The sequence below is a fragment of the Lissotriton helveticus genome, chromosome 7, assembly GCF_964261635.1.
Source record: "Lissotriton helveticus chromosome 7, aLisHel1.1, whole genome shotgun sequence".
Classification (NCBI taxonomy): Eukaryota; Metazoa; Chordata; class Amphibia; order Caudata; family Salamandridae; genus Lissotriton; species Lissotriton helveticus.
This window is the reverse complement of record NC_136068.1, coordinates 391,845,798-391,858,694: the sequence shown is the minus strand read 5'-3', so window position 1 is coordinate 391,858,694 and position 12,897 is coordinate 391,845,798. Positions and strand designations below refer to the sequence as shown.

Genomic DNA, 12,897 nt, shown 5'->3' with positions numbered 1-12,897 from the left:
TGGTCTCAGGAACAATGTCGTCACATTCTAAGGTTGATTTGTGTGACCCCCCCGAAGTCCCCGGTGACTCCATGGTCGTTGGTCACCTGGAATGTGCATGGACTGGGTGATAAGATAAAAAGGGGCTTGGCGTTGCAGTATTTGAGGCGATGTGCGCCAGCAGTGGCCTTGTTACAGGAGACGCACTTGGTGGGTTCAGCGTGTAGGGCCATGGATCGCTGGGGATTTAAAATGGTAGTGCACTCAGAGTTCTCGTCTGTTTCTAGGAGTGTGAGCATTTTGGTGCGTAAACAATTCCCATTGATCATACATCAAACCCAGACAGATGACCAGGGCCGATTTGCAGCCATCCCCCCAGAAAAGACGTAACAAGCACTTCCCGCATGGAGGGATTTATAGATGCCCTGGGCCTTACAGACACATGGAGGTATAGACACCCGTCCTCGCGGCACTACACCTTCCAATCTGGAGTACATCAAAGCCTCTCTCGCATAGAATACTTCCTGGTTTCCCCTGTAAGCCTTCCCAATGTGGCGGATGTTGAGATTCGTCCCCGAGGCATTTCTGATCATTCGCCTATCTCCCTGACCTACACAACACACACTAAGGTGCGAAAGCGCATATACCCAATCTACATAGGATACTTGCATGTCCCCAAGATACGGAAAGACATAGCAGCAGTCACAAGACATTACTTCCAAGAGAATGTGTCATCGGTGCAATCTCCCAGTATTCTGTGGGAAGCATACAAGACGGTAGTGAGAGGACAGGCTACTGGAGTCCGGAGTGGCCGAGGCTATTGATCAACACGCTGCAAATCCCTCCCCAGCGACATCACAGGCCCTACGCCTTAAACAGTGCAAACGTAGGGAACACCAAGGTGAAGCGGTTCGAACAAGGCTGCAAGCTACCCGCCACAAGATATATGAAGTGGGGGATAAAGCAGGTAAACTTCTAGCATGGCTGGACAGGAAGGAGAGAGCACAGAGGACAATAGGTACTGTGGTGACCGCTCCGCAGGATATAGTAGATACTCTGGCCGGGTATTTTGAGAAAGTGTATACCTCACACTCACACATAACGAAAGAGGAGGCTCTGACCTACATCAAGGATATTAAAATGCCTACCTTATCGGCGGAAACAGACCTCTTACTGGAGGCTGGCCCCACGGTTGATAAGCTGCAGACTGCCATCTATTCCCTGCAGTCGGGAAAGGCGGTGGGGCCCAACGGTATACCTGTCGAGCTATATAAAAGGACATATGATCTAACTGCCCCGTATTTTTCAAAAATGTTCTCTGACAGTTTGAAGGCAGGGGAGCTGCCACGGGATCAAAGCGTGACCTCCATAGTAACGGTCCTGAAGCCTGGTAAACCCCCCGAAGAATGCTCATCATATCGGCCAATATCCTTACTTAATGCTGAGGCTAAGATCCTTGCCAAGCTTATTGCGACACCCATAACCCTGCAGCTCATGACCCTGATTAACCCGGACCAGTCTGGATTTATGCCCAATAGAAATACGGCACTTAACCTCAGAAGGCTGCAGGCGGTAATGGCACACATACCGTACATTCAGGAACCTGCAGTTATCCTCTTTCTCGATGCGCGAATGGCATTCGACATGGTGGAATGGCCTTACCTATTTGCGGTCCTCCAGCATCTAGGCTTCGTACCGAAATTCTGCGCATGGGTGTAGTTGTTATACTTACACCCTCTGGCGCACGTGGTGGCTAACAAACATATCTCCAGGGACTTCCCACTCTCACGTGGCACAAGCCAGGGCTGTCCACTGTCCCCATTTTTGTTTGCCCTGGCGCTGGAGCCCTTGGCAGCATGGATCCGATGGGACCCCATGATTCGGGGACTTAAATGGACAATGACCTGGGAAGACCGCATCTCTTTCCATGCAGATGATGTGTTGCTATACCTCACCTCCCCTAGGAGCTCCATTTTAGTGCTTTTAAACATTTGTGAAATTTCGGCCGTGTGTCGGGCTATACCATCAACTGGTCTAAATCGGTCTTGTTCATTTTGCACGGCCCTTCCCCATCGCTCCAAGCGGATTGCCCACTAAAAATCATGGACGACTCCTTCAAATATTTGGGCATTCATGTAACCCCCAGGTTGGAGGAATTTCTCCGCAAAAAATCTGCTGCCCCCCCCTGGAACGGTTTAAATGCGACACGGCGCACTGCAATAGTCTGCCGCTGACCTTGCTGGGCAAGGCAGCCCTTTTTAAAATGATGACACTCCCACGGTTTTTATATGTTTTGGAGAACACTCCATTTGTTGTGCCATTAAAATACTTCAAGATGATAGCGGCGACTGTTTCCTGTTAGCTCTGGGGACACAAGCCAGCGCGCATAGCACAGGGAAAGTTGGTAAGGGGTTGGTACGATGGCGGAATAGCTTACCTGGATATACAGTGCTACTACTGGGCGGCCCACTTAAAAATAATCAAACAGTGGATACATACGCCCGAGACGGAGCCAGCGTTTCAGGCGGACTGACAGGGGTTGGGTGAAGCAGATATTATGTCTGTGTTGTACGATAAAAGTAGATCATCCTCCCTCATTGGCCCCACGGCGCACACGGTCCATATATGGTATGCGGCGCAGGTACGACTAAAATGCAAGGGCGCTATCACCCAGATGACACTGATCTGGTCTGCACTGCAGCTTGGAAGGCTTAGAAACAGCAAGGGATTCCGGGCGTGGGACCGGATAGGTATTTCCACAGTGGGGGATCTACGGAAGAGAGGTGAAATGGTCTAGTTCGAGCAGATTAAGATTCAATATGAACTAGCACCCACTGAAATGTTTTGTTACCTGCAAATTAGACATGCATTACGCTCAGTTCTCTCACCTGGTACGGACATACCGGAGGCCACCCCTTGGAGGACAGGCTTCTGACTGAACATATGCCCAAAAAGGTTACCTCCTCCACTTATCGTAAGCTAATCAATAACTTGCCGGACCCGATGCTGACACTTAGAGGCAAGCGGTCCACTGACCTGGGGAATATCGACGATGCAGATTGGCAGACAGCACTGTCTTCCCCGCGAGAAGTAGCCATACCATCAAGGCTTCGTTTAGTGCAATTAAAGATACTTCACCGTGCCTATTCTACTAGGGTGACACTCTATACAATAGGGAGGGCTCCACATCAGTTTTGCCTAAGGGATTGCGGGGGGAGGGGACCTTTTTTCACACATATGGCAATGTCCCCAAATCGCAACCTATTGGGTCTAGGTGATGCGAACCATGTCACAGGTTGTGGGGGTGTCACTTGTACCGGAACTGAGGTGTTGTCTCCTGAATTTGTGGGAACCAAATGATGTTTCCCATTCAGCTCAAGATTGGGTTACGCTGGGGATAATGTCTGTCAAACGGAATGATGCCAGGAAATGGAGATCCGAGGAGTTACCAGCGCTTAGAGACTGGTGCAACGATATGGATGAGGCTATGATGGCAGAACGGGTGGTATACACACACCGTGGATGCCCACGCAAATGGGAGAAGGTGTGGGGCGCATGGAACAAGTTCAGGGGCTATCTGTGTGACCCGCCCATGAAAGACATGGAAGGTGTGTACGAGTAGGGGGAGGACGGGTTGGTGGAGTTACGCAATATGCCAGCAGTGACGACTGGAATGTGTCATGTGTTAGCAATGTGTGCAATGTCGCCAGCATTTGTTATGATACACAGTGTTAAATGTAGATGCCATGTGATTTTACTATGCCCTGATTTTCTTTTATCAATAAAATGTAAAAAAAAAAAAAAAAAAAAAAAAAAAAAAAGGTCGGCAACGCATTTCTAGGTAGGCGGGATTTATATGCTTCTGTGAGGATTCATAGAGAAGACGTGCCTGTCTGTCTCGCTCGCTACATAAGCCTACTGCATACTTACTGCCTTGCATTGCCTGTTTTTTTTGCTCTTAAACTCAATAAAACAAATTTGAAATTAAAAAAAATAAAAGTAAAATACCCTGCAGATCCGTGTTTGTTGCACACACAGGAACTGCTGTGAATCACTGTGCGCTTATAGAGATCACTATCAAACAATTATTAGCAAAAAAACGAAAAGGTCAGTCTATAATGACGAGGCAAATATAAAGGGGAGATGTATCCGAACCAATAAAAAAATCTTACACGAGTTAACTCCATTTTAGATGAAATTCAGCTGACGAACAAGTTACTTACCTACGGTAATGATATATCTGTAAGAAACATTTGTTAGCTAGATTCCTTACCTTAGAATATCCCCAGGCGTCAGACTGGAATCGGAAAGTTTTCGTCAGCAGTACCCCTGCGTGTCGGTAGGCGTCGTCTGCCGCTCCGCGTCACTCGTCGCGGTCATGATCGCCGGGATGACGTTGGGAGTACTTAGACACCGCCCTCGCACGCTGATGTCAGTTCTGTACATAGCTTTCCGTGCCAGGAACGCAGAGCCATGCAAGAAACCGACACTGGTGCAATAAAACTAGGGCCCTCAAAGGGAGATACCTTAACCCTAGATATCGGTTCGCAGAACGGGGAGAATGGGTGGGGTGGTAAGGAATCTAACTAACTAATGTTTCTTACAGTTATATCGTTACCGAAGGTACCGTTTATCTGAAAGAAACACGTTAGTTAGATTCCCTACCTTAGAATAGATACCCCAGCAATACCAATCCCGGTGGTGGGTCTGCGAACCAAGATCACACCAGGAAGTCCTGAAGAACGGAACGGCAGAAAAAGCCATCCCTTTGGACTTTGCTGTCCAGGCAGTAGTGCTTAGCAAGCGTGTGCAGTGCGGCCCACGTAGCTGCCTGACAGATGTCCTGCAAGGGGACTCCCCGACCCAGGGCAGTAGTAACCGCCGTGGCCCGAGTGGAATGGGCGCACAGCCCCACATGAGGCTCCTTTTTCGCCAAGGAATAACAGACCTTGATGCACAAAACTACCCAATTAGAGATGGTCCGCTTGTGCACCGCCTGTCCCTTCTAAGCGCCTACGTAACCAACAAAGAGGTTGAACTGGTCGTCGTTTTGGGTCCAGACGGTGGAGCCTCTCTTCCTCTTTCGAGGGATGCGGAGGCGGAAAGAAGGTAGGCAAGGTGATGAACTGCCCGATGTGAAAGGCCATAACCACCTTGGGCAGGAAAGAAGGACGAGTCCTCAGAACAACTTTGTCCGGATGGACAGAGGGGAAAGAAGGCTTAGAAGACAGAGCCTGGAGCTCACTCACTCTTCTGGCAGAGGTGATGGCAACCAGTTTAAAGAGTCAGAAGACGAAGAGGACAATTATGAAGTGGCTCAAAGGGAGCGCACATCAGATAAGTACTAAGTTCAAGTCCCACTGAGGCATCACGAAAGGAAAAGGAGGGAACATGTGTGTGATGCCTTTCAAGAACCTATTTACAACAGGGGACTTGAAAAGAGAAGGCTGATCAGGACGCCTTAAGAAGGCTGAAATGGCAGAGAGATAGCCTTTGATAGTGCCCAGAGCAGAGCCCTGCTGGGCTAGAGAAATAAGGAAAAGGAGAACCTCTGAAAGAGGGGCAGAAAGTGGATCCCCAGCCTTTGCTGTGCACCATGCCACAAATTTGTACCACCTGCAGGCGTATACCTTTTTTGTGGAGGGACGCCTGTGTGCCAGAATCACACTGCAGGAGGCAAGTCAAAAGGCCTCAACTGTCGCCGCTCAATCTTCACGCATGTAGGTGGAGACTGGACATGTTCGGGGATCGACTGACATACTGAGTAGCTCGGGATACCAGTACCTTCGAGCCAAAGCCGGAGCCACAAGGATGACTTGGGCCCGGTAGCGCGTGATCTTCTTCAGCACTCCGCGCAGAAGTGGTATAGGCGGAAAGGCGTACAATAGACCGCAGCTCCACTCGCAACGAAAAGCATCTCCAAGCGAGTGCCGCATTGGAAATTCCAACATGCAGAACTGATGCCATTGCGCGTTCTCTTCGGTGGCGAATAAATCTAACCAAGGCTCTCCCCACTGCTGAAAGAGACCTTGCACCACGTCCGAGTCCAGATGCCACTCGTTATCCATCATCCACCGACTGCTGAGTTTGTCCGCCCTGGCGTTCAGGGAACCTGCCAGGTGTTGAACCACCAGGGTGATGCCCTGGTGTTCCAGCCATGTCCAGAGGCGTAGAGCCTCCTGACAAAGGGTCCACAACCCCACCCGCCCTGTTTGTTGCAGTACCACATGGCGGTGGTTTTGTTCGTGAACACCTGCACTACACTTCAGAGGGAAGGATTGCCTTCAGTGCAAGTCGGATCGCCCGCAGCTCCAGAAGGTTGATATGGAGCCGGGACCCCGCCAGAGACCAGAGGCCTCTGATCTCCGCCTCTCTCATGTGACCCCCCCATCCCAGGAGAGACGCACCCGTCACCACTGTGTGCTCCGGTTGGGGAAGGGAGAGGGATCTTCCATTTTCTCTGTTGAATGTTCAATCTTGAACCTTTAAAAGGATTACCCAAATTAGTGTTTGCACACTTTTTCCAATACTGTTTTAATAATGGTGGCGCCACAGTCCATACCAATAGCTGACAATTACAGACCTGCAGTCCATGCACATTTAACTTTACATGGCCTTGGCAATATAGGGAGCGACAGGATCTTCGTGGTTGAAGCCCACAATGATTATCGTTTGGAAGTATTTTATTCTTGGGTAAATTTTCAAGCTGTGGATGCTAATACAGGGACATGTTATGAATACACAGGTATGTTGCACCACCACAAAATTACAGAGCCTATCGGCTCTTAGAAATTCCACTTTCTCATTGGGAACAACAAAATTGGTTTCGAAGTGCCCCAATACACGTACTTAGTCATGTATACACTGGCCCCCTTTAGTAATGAAGGGGCCAGCGCTTGCTGGTAACACACCATACCCTGATCTACAAAACCTCAATGTTAATGAGCTACAGCAATTATATAATAATTGAGTTAAACTATACAGACTCTTAACTCAGTATCTTTTGCACACCTTGATGGCTGTCCCAGCAAGGGCGGCTTTGGCAGGGCAACCACATTTGCCTGCAGTACCTACAATAAGTTCTGTAATTATTAATTCAACTATGGGTAAAACCCTGCTAATTGTGAGGTAATTTATTTTTGTATAGCCCAAAAAACTAGTCAAATTAAAGCTGTATTTCCCTTCACAGGACCACAAGAAAAAGACAGAATATGGACTATGTAATCACCACATGGGATGGTTCATCACATAGGTGACTGAGACACTCGAGTCACAGTTTTTGTTGCAGTGTATACCATCACGCATGGTACCCAGTCTATGTCAGGGTTGCCAAAGGTGTTACAACAAATACAGAATGAACACTGGGCACCTGCTGCCCTAGATTTTAGGATGAAATTGATGGTAAACTTTCCTGTGGCGGTCTCAATGATTTGGTCAATCATTAAAGGGAAAGCACCATCTGTGGCTATATGCCAATGGCTCAAGCAGGTTGCAATACCACATGGCGGTGGTGTTGTCCGTGAATACCTGCACTACACTTCCCCGGACAGAGGGAAGGAATGCTTTCAGTGCAAGTCGGATCGCCTGCAGCTCCAGAAGGTGGATATGGAGCCGGGACTCCGCCGGAGACCAGAGGCCTCTGATATCTACCTCTCCCAAGTGGCCTCCCCATCCCAGGAGGGATGCATCCTTCACCACTGTGTGCTCCGGTTAGGGAAGGGAGAGGGATCTGCCATTGACCCAATCGTGATTTTTGAGCCACCACTTTTATTGTCGTGCAGTGCCCTCAGAGATCTGGACATGGTCGGACAGGTTGTCCTGATGCTGCGCCCACTGAACTTCAGGTCCAACTGCAGAGCCTGCATATGCCATCTGGCATGTTGCACAAGCAGGATGCAGGAGGCCATCAGGCCCAGGAGCCGGAGGGTCATCCTGACTGAAACCCGGGCTAGAGGCTGGAAGATCGGAATCATAGCCTGAATATCCCGGACTCACTGCTCGGGAGGATAGACCCGAAACCGCGTCGAATCCAGAACTGCTCCGATTAAGGGGAGCTTCTGAGAGGGACTCCGGTGCGACCTCGGCACGTTGATGGAGCACCCGAGCAAATGCAGGAGGTCGGCCGTAGTCTGAAGGTGGGAGACCACTACCTGGGGCGAGCCCGCCTTCAACAATCAGTCGTCGAGGTAGGGGGAAGACTGACACCCCTGACCTGCACAGATGAGCTGCGACCACCGCCATCACTTTCATGGACACCCAAGGGGCGCTGGTAAGGCCGAAGTGGAGCACGGCAAACTGAAAATGCTCCTGGCCTACCGTGAACCACAGGTAACGCCGGTGGGCTGGCAGGACGGGGATGTGAAAAAATGCATCCTGCAAGGCCAACGCCACCATCCAGTCTCCAGGGTCAAGGACAGCCAAGACCTGAGCCAGAGTCAGCATCTTGAACTTTTCCTTCAGGAGGAAGCGATGGACGTTCCCACAGGTCCAAGATAGGACGTAGACCCCTTTGACCTTCTTGGGGACCAGAAAGTAGAGGGAACAACAACAACCCCCTACTTCTGGCCCAGGAACGCACTTGATGGCCCCCTTGGATAAGAGGGTTGTGACTTCCTGCCTGAGAAGTGCCAAGTGTTCCCCTGACATGCGGTGGAACTGAGGTGGCATGGCTGGAGGGATGGACCCTTGTGGATGATCTGCAACACCCACTTGTCCGATGTGATATCGCGCCAGTGGGGGAGGTTGTGGCGGATCCTGCCACCCACCGGCATGGGGTGCTCCACAAAGCACGGATTAGGAACGTTTGGAGGTAGAAGCGGCGGGGGCGGAGGTGGACTGACCTCCACGCTGATTCCCAGACCTGTCCCTGCGGAAGCAGCGTCGGCGCGGAGGCTGGTTCTGCACAGGCTTGCTGACGGAACGTGCTTGGGCGCCTCTGCTGTGGCCACGAAAGAAACAAAACCAGGAGTGGCCGGGTTCTTTGCAGAAAGACCCAAGGACTTGGCCGTGGCCCGCGAGTCTTAAAACGCTTCAGTGCACTGTCGGCCTCATCACCAAACAGGCAAGTGCCATCAAAAGGCATGTCCATGAGCGAGCTCTGGACATCGGGCCAGAACCCAGTAGAAAGCAACCAGGCTTGGCGACGCAGCGCCACGGTCGTAGAAATTGCCCTGCCCAACGAGTCAGTGGTGTCCATACCACACCGAATGGCGAACTTAGCCGCATCCTTAGCCTCAGCAACTGCCAGGGAAAGTACAGCCTGGACCTCCTCAGGACACTTGGGCAATATCTAAGCAACGGTATCCCACACCGCGTGGGAATAGCGGCCAAATAAGCAGGCGGTGTTCACCGACCGCAGCCCCGAGCTGGCCGAAGAGAACAACCGCTTACCGAACTGAACCAGCTTCTTAGAGTCCTTATCCGGCGGAGCCGTGGGAAAATCACTCTGCCACGTCGAGGCTTGGATGACCAGACTCTCAGGCATAGGATGAGTGGTCAGAAAGGTGGGGTCACCAGGCGGTGACGCCTGGCAACATTCTTATCCACAGGGGCCCCTGTGGCCGGTCACAACCAAGTGTCCAACAGGACTTCGGTGAGAGCGTCATTAAAGGGAAGCAGCGGCTCCAGCTAAGTAGACAACGTCTGGAGCATCTCGTGAGGAGGTTATTTTTGAGGGTCACTGTAGGAAGATCGAGGTTGAGGACCTCAGCAGCCTGACAGAGCACCATCATGTAGGAAGCACCCTCCTCCATTGTAGGCGGGGGAGAGGCAAACCCTGAGTCTGAAGAGACATCGAGGTCGCCTGCGTCCTCCAGATTGTCCACCCAATCCTGCTCACACTGATGGGCAAGAGGGACCTCGGACCCCTCCCAGTCATCCTCCACCTCCGTTGCCGGAGGAGCCGGCCGCTGCGGCTGAGCTGGAGGAGGGACAAATGGCATCTGAAACGTCGCCGTGAATGGCACCGGCCGAGGACGGGCCGGCGCCGTGTCCCAATGCAGATCCCAGGCAGGAATGAAATGGTCCTTGAACCGGGGCAGGGGTGGAATGTAACAGCACCCACTGCGGCGGCGGCGCTGGGGCCAGAGCCGCCAGCCGGACCTACTGGCACCGGGGCCAGAGCCAACGGCATAGGATCCTGTGGCGCCGAAGCTGGATCCGCCGGCAGCGCTGACGGGCCAACAAGATCTGGACAAGGGACGGCGGGGACCGAAGGCGCGCCGGCGGGAGTCCAAGGCCTAAAAAGGTGGTCCATGGTGGCAAGAAAGTCTTGCACCTGTTCGGGAGTCGCAGACAGACCCAGGTAAGGCGGGTAGGCCACACGACTCCAGAACCCCTGTCCACCTCGTCCGCATCTGAGGATCGACGGGGAGACTTCGGAGACCGAACACGCTTCTTTGACTTTTTTATGTCGTCGATTACCAGAATACGAGGGCGAAGACTTGGAGCCCGAGGGACGACGACAGCGGCCCCGCGAGCGGTCCCGGGAACGATACCTGGACCCAGAGCGGCGTCGGGGCGAGTGCCGTAGAGGCAAACATCATGGGGGTCCGCCTCTGACATATTGCGACAGCAGGCCCCACAGGACTTAAAGCCTGACATCCCTATGTGCACCAGGAGAAAAAAGGTGAGACAAAAGTCTCAAAAGAGTAGTCAAAAAGTGACTAAGGTACATGCTCTATCCGGATCTGCGCTTACTGGTGTGGAAAAAGAGCCGACGTCAGCACGCATGGGTTGCACCCAAGTAGTCTCCGTGACGTCATCTCGGCGCGTATGACGCCAGCAACTGACGCACAGGGGTACTGCTAGCAAAACTTTCCGGATCCAGTCTGACGCCTGGGAATATTCCAAGGTAAGAAATCTATCACTAACGTGTCTCTTTCAGATATCAAAGTCAAAAGGAAACATCAAGTGATGATGTGGAAAGCACCCTAAAAGATGTATCAACTCAGGAAACTGCAGTAGAACTAGAGCTGTCCTCACAAATGGATCCCCAGCTCCCCACAGCATTTGCAACCCAACTGAATGACAATAGATCAATAGCCCAGATAGGTCCTCAGTATGGACGCAAACAATATTAAAGCCCACAAGTTCAGAAGGAGCAGTTGAAACCTACAGCCAACATATGGCACAAGGAAGAAAATCAGAAGAACACGGCAACTTGACAGGAGATGCAGATAATTGAATATGCTACTTACCAGTATGCATCTTTTCTTGGCATGTAGGGCTGCTAACATTCATATCTATAGCATAGATCGCCGCCTAGTGTTGGGTCCGGATGATTGCACATTGTTGTCCTGGAAGAGTCTTCGAAGTATCACGAGATAGGTGGCTCCTCCCCTGGACTACAGTGCGCATGGGCATCGACTCCATCCCCAGATTGTTTTTAGCCATTGCGGCAAAGATGGAGTATGATCGTGTAAGTGATGTCCATGCTAATGATTGAATGCAAGAAGGTCTGCAGCCGCTACAGGCGCCGGGGAGGAGGGTGGGCGATATGAATGTTAGCAGCCCTACATGCCAAGAACAGATGCATACTGATAAGTAGCATATTCAGTTCGAGGCATGTGGGCTGCTAAATTCATATCTATAGCATAGAATACATAGCAGTCCCTCCATTAACGGCGGCCGCCCGTGCCGGCTGCAGAAGTCTGAAAAAGTGTTTTGAGAACAGCCTGTCCTACAGCTGCCTGCTGTTTGGAATGCACATCTACACAGTAATGTTTGGTAAACGTATGTGGTGTAGACCATGTGGCTGCTCTACAGATGTCTTCCAAAGGGATGTTACCTAGGAATGCCATGGAGGCCCCCAACTTGCGGGTGGAATGGGCTCTGGGGGGGACCGTTAAGGTGCACTTAGCTTTCTGATAGCAAATCTGAATACACTTAATGATCCACCTGGCTATTCCTGCTTTGGAAATGGGGTTGCCTTTGTGCTGTGCAGAGAAGGCAACAAAGAGTTGCTGTGTCTTTCTAAAAGGTTGTGTTCTGTCAATATAGTACATTAATGCCCTTTTGACGTCTAGTGTATGGAGCATTCTTTCTGCTACAGTTTCTGGGTTTGGAAAGAATGCGGGCAGTTCAATGGTTTGATTGACATGGAACTGCGACACCACCTTAGGAAGAAACTTGGGGTTAGTGTGGAGCACCACCCTGTTGGAATGAATTTGTATAAATGGCTCTTGAATCGTGAGCGCTTGTAGCTCACTAACGCGTCGTAAAGACGTGATGGCAATGAGAAAAGCGACTTTCCATGTGAGGAATTGAATCTCACATGAATGTAGAGGCTCAAAGGGTGGACCCATCAACCTGGTGAGGACCACTTTGAGATTCCACGCAGGAGCTGGTGGGGTCCTGGGAGGGATGACCCGTTTCAGCCCTTCCAGGAAGGCTTTAATGGCAGGCACCCTAAAAACAGAGAGATGCTGCCTGTTTTGAAGATACGCTGCTATGGCGGATAAGTGTATCCGAATGGAAGCGTATGCTAGATTGCATTTGTAAAGATGTAACAAGTAGCAGATGATGTTAGGAATGGATGCATCTAGCGGGTTGATATTGTGATCTGTACAGTAAATGACAAACCGCTTCCACTTTGCTGCATAGCAAGCTCTGGTAGTGGGCTTTCTTGCCTCCCGGATGATGTCCATGCATTCAGGAGGCAAATTAAGGTAGCCAAACTCTAAGACCTCAGGAGCCAGATCGCCAGATTGAGCTGTTGCGGATCTGGATGCTGAATGTCGCCATGGTTCTGCGTCAATAGCTTGGGTGTGAGGCGCAGCCTTTGATGCGGTACCACGGAGAGTTCTAGAAACGTGGTGTACCAAGGTTGGCGTGCCCACGTTGGAGCAACCAGGATGAGCGTCATCGAGTGTTGCTTTAGCTTTTTTGCCACCAGCGGAATGAGAGGTGCTGGGGGAA

At 51.1% G+C, this 12,897-nt stretch overlaps 1 protein-coding gene across 3 annotated transcripts in view; it reads right to left on the bottom strand.

Moving 5' to 3' along the window:
• The window catches only part of PHF20 (PHD finger protein 20), a 1,067,420-nt gene that overhangs the window by 296,778 nt on the left and 757,745 nt on the right, over nucleotides 1–12,897 (bottom strand). The gene's annotated exons all lie outside the window — the stretch shown is intronic.